Raw genomic sequence first — 12263 nt, forward strand, 5'->3', positions numbered from 1 at the left:
ATGTGACGACTACTGGAACCTGCAGAGCTGACTCCTGACATTGCAGACTTCTGAATTCTCACAACTAATGCATTGCACACTTTTAGGATTCTCCCTTGCCTGTGGACAGTCATGTCAGCACAAGCATGCGATTTGTATACGTCTGGCCACATTCCGACTAGACGTGCCCGGCCTCACTAGTTCATTTTCATTGAGTGAGGCCACACATGTCTAGTCAGCATGTGACCGCATGTATCTAAATCGCAAGCACGAGAGAATCCTGACAGCGTGCAGGGCGCACTGTGAGAAGTCAGAAGTCTGCAGTCACAAAGAATAACTGCAGACTCATTACAAACCTGAACATCCCCTTTAAAGCTCCTAACATAAATAATAACATGAGAGTTAGTTAGCATCACACATAACATTTACATCAAGGTACCTTATAGATTACGTCGTCTCTGGAGTCATTCTCCTTCTTTTCTTCATCTTGTCCAGATCCCATGATGCGTTTTCTCATCCACAGCTCGTCTCTGCAGACTTTTATCTTCTCCGCTCTTTTGCTGAAAATTTCCACATGATACCCTTAAAGATACAAGTGTCATTAAAATGCTCCTGAATAAAAAATTTCCCCTCATTATATTGTCTGCACAAAATATGACCCCCACACTGGTCCTCCTATGGTACATGCTCTTCACACTGACCTCTCCTTTCCATACCGGCCCCCTCTTCACACTGTCCTCTCATACTATGTCCCCCTTATAGGGCCCAGTATTTATACTGTACTCTATCATCACACTCCCCCTCCTTGTCCCCTCCTGGCTGTGCCCTCACACTGTCCCTCCATGCTACACCCCCACTATTCAGTTTCTTTTCTGTGCCCACTCATTTTTGTCTCCCATACTGTCTCCTCACACTATTCCCCTCCCTCCTCATACTGTCTCCTCTCACATCCCCCTGCTCACCATACTGTCTCATATATTTACCCCCTTACTTTCTATACTACCTGCTCACCTAACTTCCCATACTGTGTCTGCACACATCCCATCACCCTCACTCCCCATACTCTGTCCACATACATTTTTCACATTACTCCTTATACTGTGCCCTCATTCTCCCATATTGTTTCCTCATACATGCACCCATTCCCTCATACTGTTTCCTCATACATGCCCCCAATTCCCCATACTGATTCCTCAAACATGCCCCAAATTCCCCCATACTGTTTCCTCATACATGCCCCCCATTCCTCCATACTGTTTCCTCATACATGCCCCCAATTCCCCCGTACTGTTTCCTCATACATGCCCCCAATTCCCCCATACTGTTTCTTCATACATGCCCCCCATTCCTCAATACTGTTTTCTCATACATGCCCCCAATTCCCCCATATTGTTTCCTCATACATGCCCCCATTCTCTCATACTGTTTCCTCATACATGCCCCCATTCTCCCATACTGTTCCCTCATACATACCCCCCATTCCCCTATAGTGTTTCCTCATACATGCCCCCCATTCCCCATACTGTTTCCTCATACATGCCCCCAATTCCCCCATACTGTTTCCTCAAACATGCCCCCAATTCCCCCAAACTGTTTCCTCATACATGCCCCCAATTCCCCCATACTGTTTCCTCATACATGCCCTCATTCCCCAATACTGTTTCCTCATACATGCCTCCAATTCCCCCATATTGTTTCCTCATACATGCCCATTACCCTGTACTGTTTCCTCATATATGCCCCCATCTCCCCTTTTGCTCTTCATTTTGGGTCCTCAAATCTCCCCCACACATTAAATTCCCCATCCCCACTCCAAATCTCACCCCACACATAATAAATTCCCCCATCCCCAAATTCTCCCCACACATAATAAATCCCCCTATCCCCACTCAAATTGTCCACACACATATTATTGTCCTCTACCCGACCCCATCATTGCTCTCTTCACCACCTCCACCATTGCCTTCTCCGTCATGCCCATCGCCCATTTCACCACCTCCTGCATTTCCTTCCCCCAATCCCATCATTGCCCTTTCCACCACATCCATCGTTTCCTCCTCCCCCACCATCCCCATCCTTGCCCATTCTACTGCTTCCATCATTTCCTCCTCCACCACCATCCCCATCATTGCCCTCTCCCCATCAGCCCCATAATTGCCCTCTCCTCCCCCACCATCCCCATCATTGCCCTCTCCCCGTCAGCCCCATCATTGCCCTCTCCCCGTCAGCCCCATCATTGCCCTCTCCTCCCCCTACACACACACACCACTTACTTCTCTGCACACTTCCCTGCAGTGCGCCACGCACACACACACACCTTTCTCACCTCTCCTCGCGCTCTGCCGCAGCATCTCCATCGCCTTCCTCTGACACAGCCGGCCGCTGAATGATGACGTTATCGAACACCACTTTTTCACAACTCTATGTTGTGCAACGATGTTGTGAATTTTCAAAGATTTTACCCCAGAAAAGCTTTAATGAATTGACCTCATAATTTGATATACAGTATGCTGTTCATTGGAGGCACCAAACGTAAACCAAGAAAACCTCTAACCAAAGTAAGGCTCATTATAGGTAAATTAAACTATTTGAAGAAACATAAATATGGTATATTAAGAAATCATAAGGCTAGACAGACTGTACTTTTCCAGGATACGTGGTGGATTGCAGGAGACTGTATTGCTGCAGACTATTGTCTGACTGTAATAGGAGGGACCATCTCGACTTTGTTTTTATAATTATTGTTGCTGTCCTAGACAATAGAAGTTCTTACCATTTCACTGTGCTGTGTGGCACAGTCATTATATATATAATATATATATATATATATATATATACTGTATATATATAAATATATATATATATTTTTTTTTTTGTTAGTTATACTCTGCAATCGACTGGTCAAAATTCACTTGTGCAATGAGTTAACCAACAACTTTGACAAATTTCTAAGCCATCCCACTGTATACAACTGATCATTAATGTGAATTTGCCTAACTGAACATTAATTTCTGGACGATCCTCTGCAGCGATGAAGCTATCACTGTTGTCTCTGTCTGCAGCCCTGATGATCATGTTTTGTGTTTTTAGCCAAGCTAATGGAGGCAAGCTGCTTGTAATTCCTACCGATGGCAGTCACTGGCTCAGCATGCGTCCTCTGGTGGAGAGGCTCGCACAGATTGGGCACAAGGTTGTGGTTGTAACAGGTGAAAGCAGCTTACTTATTGGTGAATCTGATCTCTATACCACCAAAACTTATTCTATCCCTTACAGCAATCAAGATTTAGCATTAATCGTCGAAAGGTATGGATATGATCACTTTATCCAATCTTACTTCCCTGGTGTGGCTATTACAATGTTTAATAGTATTCAGGAAATTTCTAAGGTATTTGGCAATATTTGTAAGGCCTTATTAGATAGCACAGAACTTATTCAGAGTCTCAAGGATGAGATGTTTGATGCTTTACTCACTGATCCATTTTCGCTCTGTGGCGTGATACTAGCTGAACACCTTGATGTGCCCAATGTAAACTTTTTACGAGGAATGCCTTGTACTCTTGACTATATAAGCGCACAATGTCCAAGTCCTTTTTCGTATGTGCCTAGAATTTTTACTCAGTACTCAGACAAGATGACATTTTCCCAGCGTGTGAAGAACGTACTGGTCAGAATGTTGGAGCCTTACTATTGTGGACTTACACTCTTGCCATGGCAGCAAATGTCTTCAGAATTCCTGAAGAAAGGGATCACAATTGAGCAGCTTCTCAGCAGAACTTCCATCTGGCTCTTGCGTTATAATTTTGCCTTTGAATTTCCAAGACCTATAATGCCCAACATGGTGTTCATCGGAGGCATCAACTGTAAACCAAGAAAACATCTAACCAAGGTAAGGCTTGTCATAGGTAAATGACTAGCATTAGGAGGAATATTATTTATTTCTAATGTCATTACAGTTTGCAAATGTTATTTTTGCGCTAGTTTAATGTCTTAAATATCTGCATATTCAAGGCATGTTAAAATGATTGGTAATATAAATGAGAAATAATCTGTTCATTTTATATTGTTACCTTAAAACCTAATATTACATTTACCGTATTTTGGACTTTACAGTAGCACTTCAGCGATTTTCTTTTTTTTTTATTGTCTTAGCCATAGTTATTATGTGCAGATTGCGCCATATTATAATAATCTTTATTTTTTATATAGCGCTAACATATTCCGCAGCGCTTTATAGTTTTGCACACATTCTCATCGCTGTCCCCGATGGGGCTCACATATTCTTCCCTTCTCCATTTCTGTCCTCTTCTGCACCATGTTATCACCATGATGTCTCTTAGAAGTGACTTTCTCAGTGTAAGTTTATGGGACTTCCATTGAGACTCTCATAGTTTTGCATTGAGAATGGGACTTACAGTCTACAGAAAAGATGCTGTGGGACCCGGTTAGGATTATTGACAGTCATATGGTGCAAAAGAGTACTGGATAGGCGCTGAAAACAGAAGATGGCAAATTGTAAGTAATTATGCATGGGCTATGGACGTAACTTGTAATAACTATTGCTAATGGGTTAGAAGATTCAACAAAACATATGATCTATGATTTTGTTAAGTGATCGGCTACTTTATGACGTAGTACACATCACAATGTGTCTAAGCTAAAGTAAACTTGTGACTAAATCTATGACAGATCACATGATCCTGTACTTTTCACTTTGACGCTGTGCGTAATTGACCGCTGAGCTGTTGAGTTTTGTTGCACCAATGTGCGTGTTAACTGTAAGGCCATGTTCACACTTTGCGGTTTTTACCGCGGAACCGCGGCAATTTTGCAGCTGCGGGTCCGCTGCAGTTTCCATTGCGTTTACAGTAACCTGTAAACCCTATGGAAACCGCAAACCGCTGTGCACATGCTGCGGGAAAAACCGCACGGGAACGCAGCGGTTTACAACCCGCAGCATGTCACTTCTTTGTGCATAATCGCGGCGGTTCTGCACCCATAGAAATGCATTGATCCGCTTACTTCCCGCATGGAGCTGTGCCCAACATGCGGGAAGTAAGCGGATAATGTGCGGGTGGTACCCGGGGTGGAGGAGAGGAGACTCTCCTCCAGGCCCCGGGAACCATATTTGTGTCAAAAAAAAAGAATTAAAATAAAAATTAATGCTATACTCACCTCTCAGCGCTGCACACGGCCGTCCGGTCTCAGGTTTGCTATGCGACCAGGACCTGCGGTGACGTCGCGGTCACATGACCGTGACGTCACGAAGGTCCTTCTCGCACAGCATCTTTGGAACAGGACCGCCGCCTGCAGCGCCGAGGAGATTGGGACGTCAGAGGGTGAGTATATAATTATTTTATTATTTTTAACATTACTATTGATGCTGCATATGCAGCATCAATAGTAGGAGTAAATCCCGCAGCGGAACCCACAACACAAACCGCGATAAATCTGCAGGGATAACCGCAGCGGTTTTGCCCTGCAGATTTATCAAATCCGCTGTGGGAGAACCCGCAGGGACCCGACGCTACGTGTGAACATAGCCTAAGTGACGCCGAAGATGATGTGGTCTCTCTTTACAATGAATTTTATAATATTGAGTGTCAATTGTGCATTATTAAAAATTATTGATTATGTTCTTTATGGTTATGTGCACTTTTGGTGATCACTATGCATCTTAATAATGTTGAATATTCGATTACATCTATAATGTATGATATTGTAATTTTTTTTTTAAATATATCACGTTCTTTACTGGATTTTGCTATGATTGCTCTGTAATTTATCCTAACTGAATGTGGATATATGTTTTCACTGACAATAGTTTATATAGCTTGAAAATGTCTGTATAGAAAAGATGAAACATCTCACATGTTTTGGAAGCAACAAACCACTTCTTTTAGTGTTTTTTTTTTTGTCTTTTAGTGTTGCTCCATTTTATCTTTTTATACATTGCTTTCCTGTGGTCTTGGGTTAACCCTGTGGATGTCTGCACCCATCCATGTTGGATTTATCTTAGGCTAGGGTCACATTGCGTTAGGGCAGTCTGTATAGCGCATAGCGCTATGGACTGCGCTAACGCAATGTCCCAAAAGGGATCGTGTTTGCCGATCCCGCTAGCCCAGATCCCTGATATGCGCTAGCGAGGAACGGACCGCGAACGCTGCAATTAGCGTTCGCGGTCCGTCACTCAAATGACGGCACATTGCTAGCGCACGCCCAATGTGGGCGTGCGCTAGCGATGCGTTCGCCATTACAGGCAACGGCGGCTTTAACGGACTACGTTACACCGCGTTATGCCGTGGTGTAACGTAGTCCGTTAAACAGAGTCACATAACGTAATGTGATCCTAACCTAAGTGCTGGTTCTCAATATCCATGTTTTTTCCTTGACATGTCAAAAAATGTTATCAGTGGGGAATCAGGTACTGAAAGAGCAACCGATTGCTGGAACTGAAGAGCAAAAGCGCTCAGTTTAACGCTGCATTCCTTCAAGACTGAAAATGCACTTACAGGGTGTCACGCACGCGCCCAGACTGGTGGGCGCGGGCATACGGGGGTGTGGCCCCACTGGACCACAGACCAAACTTCCCTGGAAGGGGCGTAACTAAGTAGCTTCCTAGGTGTTCGCTGGAGCCTCTGATGGTGAGGTCAGACTTGTGCAATAGGAAGCTACCAGGTGCCACTCCAGGGTGATGTCTGGCTGTGGCTGCTGATCCCACTAAGGAACGGAGCGGGCACGGCTGGCACTCTGGCTGACACGGCTGGGACACAGGCAGGCAGACGGGTACAACAGAGACACTGGCGGGCAGGCGGACACGGCTGGCTCTCTGGTAGGCAGGCGGGTACGGCTGGAACATAGGAAGAACCGGTAGGGACCGGTCTGCAGGCAGGTATGTGAAACAGGTTGGAACCTATTCAGACAGGAGGACTAAGTAACAAGTAGAGAAAGACAGCAAGAGCGGATGCAGAGCGAAAGCACAAGAGCTAGAAGCAAGAACAGAAATGCAGGAGGCTGAGTACGAGTAGAAGGTGGAACTAAGAGAAGAGAAGGAGAAGGCAGAGCCAAGGGCGGAGCCGCAAGAGGCGGAGCCAAGTGCAGAGACGCTGGAGGCGGAGCCAAGAGCGGAGATGCTGGAGGCGGAGCCAAGAGCGGAGATGCTGGAGGCGGAGCCAAGAGCGGAGACGCTGGAGGTGGAGCCAAGAGCGGAGACGCTGGAGGCGGAGCCAAGAGCGGAGATGCTGGAGGTGGAGCCAAGAGCGGAGACGCTGGAGGTGGAGCCAAGAGCGGAGACGCTGGAGGTAACGCCAAGAGCGGAGACGCTGGAGGCGGAGCCAAGAGCAGAGACGGAGCCAAGTGCAGAAACACAGGAGGCGGAGCCAGATAGAACCGCAAAGAGCGGAGCCAGATAGAACCGCAAAGAGCAGAGCCACAGAGCAAAGCCAGAGAGTGCGAAGCAAGGTCTGAGTGCAGAGCCGCAAGAGTGCGGAGTGAAAGCAAACTCAGAACACAAGGAAAGACAAAGCAGGGAAGGAAGCCACAGACAAGGAGACCGAGAAAAGACAAAGTACAGACAAGGCAATGGAACAAGACACAGGGACAAAGACACAGGGACCAGGATATTCTGCCTCCTGGAGGGCGGACTACAAGATCAAGGCAATAGCACAGAGAAAAGCCTCCAGAGAGGGAGTAACTCAGAGCAAGGCCAGACAAACTCAGCAGCTAAACACTAACTGAGCTAACACATTGCACAGGCCCAGACCACAGGGTGGAGCTGCACTATATACAGGAGGCCTCTTGATAATTGGTCAGGAACTGATTAGACAGATGCACCTGATTCCTATAAGAACCAGAGAGTTCAGGCGCCGGCCCCCTATACACATAGCCATGAAGCATGCACAGAGCAGAGACACAGAACATGGAGCTGGCATGAAACAGAAACCACATCATGGCCTGGAGCAGTGGGTAAGATTGTGTGAGAGATGTGAGGCCATGCTGTGATGCCAGCAGAGTTGTTACAGTACCCCCCCCCCCTTTACGGCCCCTCTTCTTCAAGCCCGCCAGAATAACTTGTAGAAGAAGGATAGGAGCACACATAGTCCAGGCCAACATGACATCTTCAGGGTAGAATAAGGCAGGCGGGTCACCAGGAATCTCATAAAACAAAGTCTCTTGGTGCTCAACAGGGTTAGCTTCCACAATGAGCTGGACCACCTCCTTCAGGTAGACAGGTAACAGGGAATTGAATGCTGCTGTCTTAACATCTTCACCAGCCGGACACATGGAAACTGGAAGCCTTCTCATAGGATTCAACTTTTGCCTGACAGGTAGCAGAGATGTTCTTAGATACGGAACACAAGAAAAGTCATTAGAGATGAGAGAGGAGAACAACAGCTCCACCGGGTCAGAGAAAAATTGAGGTGAACAAACTTCTGTTTTGAAATCTTCACCAGCCGGCCACAAGGACGCAGAAGGTATCCACATAGGAACCATCTTCTGCCCGTTATCCAGAAGAAATCGTCCAAACGGCGGGGATGTTCCTAGGAACAGATTACAGGAATAGTCGTGGGAGATGTGTGGAGAGATAGTCACCGCCTCCCCATCTTCAGTGACGTTAGCACACCTTGACTTGACGACTAACTGTTTACTGGTATAGTCGCTGGAGATGTGTGGAGACATCGTCACCGTTTCCCCATCTTCGGTGACGTCAGCACACCTTGACTCGACGACTATCTGTTTACTGGTATAGTCACTGGAGATGTGTGGAGACATCGTCACCGTTTCCCCATCTTCGGTGACGTCAGCACACCTTGACTCGACGACTAGCAGACCAGCTGAAGAAGATGACACTGCTGAGTGTCTTTGACGCATGGGAACCAGACACTTCTCAAGACTGGGTAAGTTCAAACGAAGCACTTTACTGGAACTCTTGACCAGAGCGGGTGGTAGAGTCCTTGGCTCAGAATGACCCATGGGCATAACAGACAGCATACGGTAGACAAACTTCTTTGTGTATAAGGCTCCAACTTGGAGCTGTAGTTGTCCTTGCAGGACTAGACTGCTCTTGAGTAGGGCTTGACCAACTTCAGACAACGCCCTTACCGGGTTCTGGAGCTGTATGACAGAGACCACACACCGACTCCGAATGGTTGGCGACTTTACCACACCAAAGCTCCCGGAAAACAGAGACACAGTCTTTGATTTTAATGGAGAGGAAGAACTCTCACCTAGGGCAGCCTCTCCTGCTGGCCCAGGGTTTTGGAGTTTTAGATCTACAGGGCAGAGACCGTCAGAATGTTCCTTGCAACCGCAGCGATACCGCGTTCCCTTCTTGCGGCTGGATTTGGGCTGCTGCTTTGCCAGCCCACTTTTATCAGCCTTCTGGGGTTTTGCTTGGGTAGCTGCTGGGACAGGTAGAGGAACAGGTGGGTCTTGGACAGACTTGGTCAGACGTGACGATTTCTTCACGGGTTTCGCCCGTCTGGACCGCCTCTCAGATCTAGATGGGGAAGACTTCACAGGAGCAGCAGGACGAGGCTTGTCAAAGACTTTACGGAAGGCCACCAGGAAGGCCCCAAGACTCATGACGATAGGATCCCCTGCTTCCCAGAGGGGACAAATCCATAATAAAGCATCTCCTGCTAGGTAGGACATGATATAGCCCACCTTAATCCGGTCAGTGGGAAAACAAGCTGCATTCTGCAGGATGTAGCGCAAGCACTGTTCCAGGAAGCTTTGGCATTCCTCTGGATTCCCATAGAACCTAGGTGGGTCTGCTGGGTTGTGCTCTTCCTCATAGGCCAGAAGTTGGTTGTAGAGAGCATTTGAAACTATGATTGGGCCCGAGGTCTCCTCAATTGGAACGACACAGGGCGGAACAAATTCTTCAGCTTGCTCATACTGGTAGAGAGAAAGTTCATCATGCTCAGAGAGCGGTAGGACATGGGATACAGCGGAGGCCATGGCCTGTGCAAACTGTCACGCACGCGCCCAGACTGGTGGGCTCGGGCATACGGGGGTGTGGCCCCACTGGACCACAGACCAAACTTCCCTGGAAGGGGCGTAACCAAGTAGCTTCCTAGGTGTTCGCTGGAGCCTCTGATGGTGAGGTCAGACTTGTGCAATAGGAAGCTACCAGGTGCCAATCCAGGGTGATGTCTGGCTGGGGCTGCTGATCCCACTAAGGAACGGAGCGGGCACGGCTGGTACTCTGGCTGACACGGCTGGGACACAGGCAGGCAGACGGGTACAACAGAGACACTGGCGGGCAGGCGGACACGGCTGGCTCTCTGGTAGGCAGGCGGGTACGGCTGGAACATAGGAAGAACCGGTAGGGACCGGTCTGCAGGCAGGTATGTGAAACAGGTTGGAACCTGTTCAGACAGGAGGACTAAGTAACAAGTAGAGAAAGACCGCAAAAGCAGATGCAGAGCGAAAGCACAAGAGCTAGAACCAAGAACAGAAACGCAGGAGGCTGAGTACGAGTAGAAGGTGGAACTAAGAGAAGAGAAGGAGAAGGCAGAGCCAAGGGCGGAGCCGCAAGAGGCGGAGCCAAGAGCGGAGACGCTGTGGAGGCGGAGCCAAGAGCGGAGACGCTGGAGGCGGAGCCAAGAGCGGAGACGCTGGAGGCGGAGCCAAGAGCGGAGACGCTGGAGGCAACGCCAAGAGCAGAGACGCTGGAGGCGGAGCCAAGAGCAGAGACGGAGCCAAGTGCAGAAACACAGGAGGCGGAGCCAGATAGAACCGCAAAGAGCGGAGCCAGATAGAACCGCAAAGAGCGGAGCCACAGAGCAAAGCCAGAGAGTGCAAAGCAAGGTCTGAGTGCAGAGCCGCAAGAGTGCGGAGTGAAAGCAGACTGAGAACACAAGGAAAGACAAAGCAGGGAAGGAAGCCACAGACAAGGAGACCAAGAAAAGACAAAGTACAGACAAGGCAATGGAACAAGACACAGGGACAAAGACACAGGGACCAGGATATTCTGCCTCCTGGAGGGCGGACTACAAGATCAAGGCAATAGCACAGAGAAAAGCCTCCAGAGAGGGAGTAACTCAGAGCAAGGCCAGGCAAACTCAGCAGCTAAACACTAACTGAGCTAACACATTGCACAGGCCCAGACCACAGGGTGGAGCTGCACTATATACAGGAGGCCTCTTGATAATTGGTCAGGAACTGATTAGACAGATGCACCTGATTCCTATAAGAACCAGAGAGTTCAGGCGCCGGCCCCCTATACACATAGCCATGAAGCATGCACAGAGCAGAGACACAGAACATGGAGCTGGCATGAAACAGAAACCACATCATGGCCTTGAGCAGTGGATAAGATTGTGTGTTGAGATGTGAGGCCATGCTGTGATGCCAGCAGAGTTGTTACACAGGGTTATTTTTGAGCTCATCTTCAGCCTCAGAGGAGAGCAGTGCTCTGCCTATTAATTTCAGCTGTCGGTGAAGGTCTCAGCATCCGACCCCCCAGATAAAAAGTTCTAACAGGTCGCTATAACATGTCATTTTTTAACGACAGTCACGTTTAATTCAACTAACCTTTATGATGGATTGAGCATTGTTTCGGATTATTCACAACTATGATTGACTCATTAGTTCGTCTGTAACCTTCTAGCATGTAACATTACATTGAATGCAAATACAGCTCTAGCAAAAAATAAGAGACCACCACATCAAAACCCTGTCATGGGCAGCCCAATCTCCAGACCTGAACCCCATTGAAAACCTCTGGAATGTAATCAAGAGGATGATGGATAGTCACAAGCCATCAAACAAAGAAGAACTGCTTAAGGGTATGTGCACGTGTTGCGGATTTGTGTGCGGATTTTTCCGCGCAGATTCAGAAAAATCCGCTGGTAAATCGCCCTGCGTTTTACCTGCAGATTACCTGCGGATTTAGCACATTTTTTTTTGGGCTGATTTAACCTGCGTTTTTACACCTGAAGGATCCTATTAAGGAATAGGGGTAAAACGCTGTGGAATCCGCACAAAGAATTGTCATGCTGCAGAAAATAAACCGTAGCAATTCTGCGTGGTATTTTCCACAGCATGTGCACAGCGGATTAGGTTTTCCATAGCTTTACATGCTACTGCAAAACGCATGGAAAAGAGCTGCAGATTTGCAGCGTCAAATCCGCTGCGGATCCGCAGCCAAATCCGCAACGTGTGCACATACCCTAAATGTTTGCGCCAGAAGCAGTGGTGGAAAGCATGCCAAGACGCATGAAAGCTGTCATTAAAAATCATGGTTATTCCACAAAATTTAGATTTCTGAACTCTTCCTG

General features: G+C 47.7%; 1 pseudogene; it reads left to right on the top strand.

Annotated features, from left to right (window-relative positions):
• Positions 1-3010: 3010 nt before the first annotated feature.
• Positions 3011-3889, top strand: LOC138646091 (UDP-glucuronosyltransferase 1-6 pseudogene; annotated as a pseudogene).
• Positions 3890-12263: the final 8374 nt, after the last annotated feature.

The sequence above is a fragment of the Ranitomeya imitator genome, chromosome 7 (assembly GCF_032444005.1).
Source record: "Ranitomeya imitator isolate aRanImi1 chromosome 7, aRanImi1.pri, whole genome shotgun sequence".
Classification (NCBI taxonomy): domain Eukaryota; kingdom Metazoa; phylum Chordata; class Amphibia; order Anura; family Dendrobatidae; genus Ranitomeya; species Ranitomeya imitator.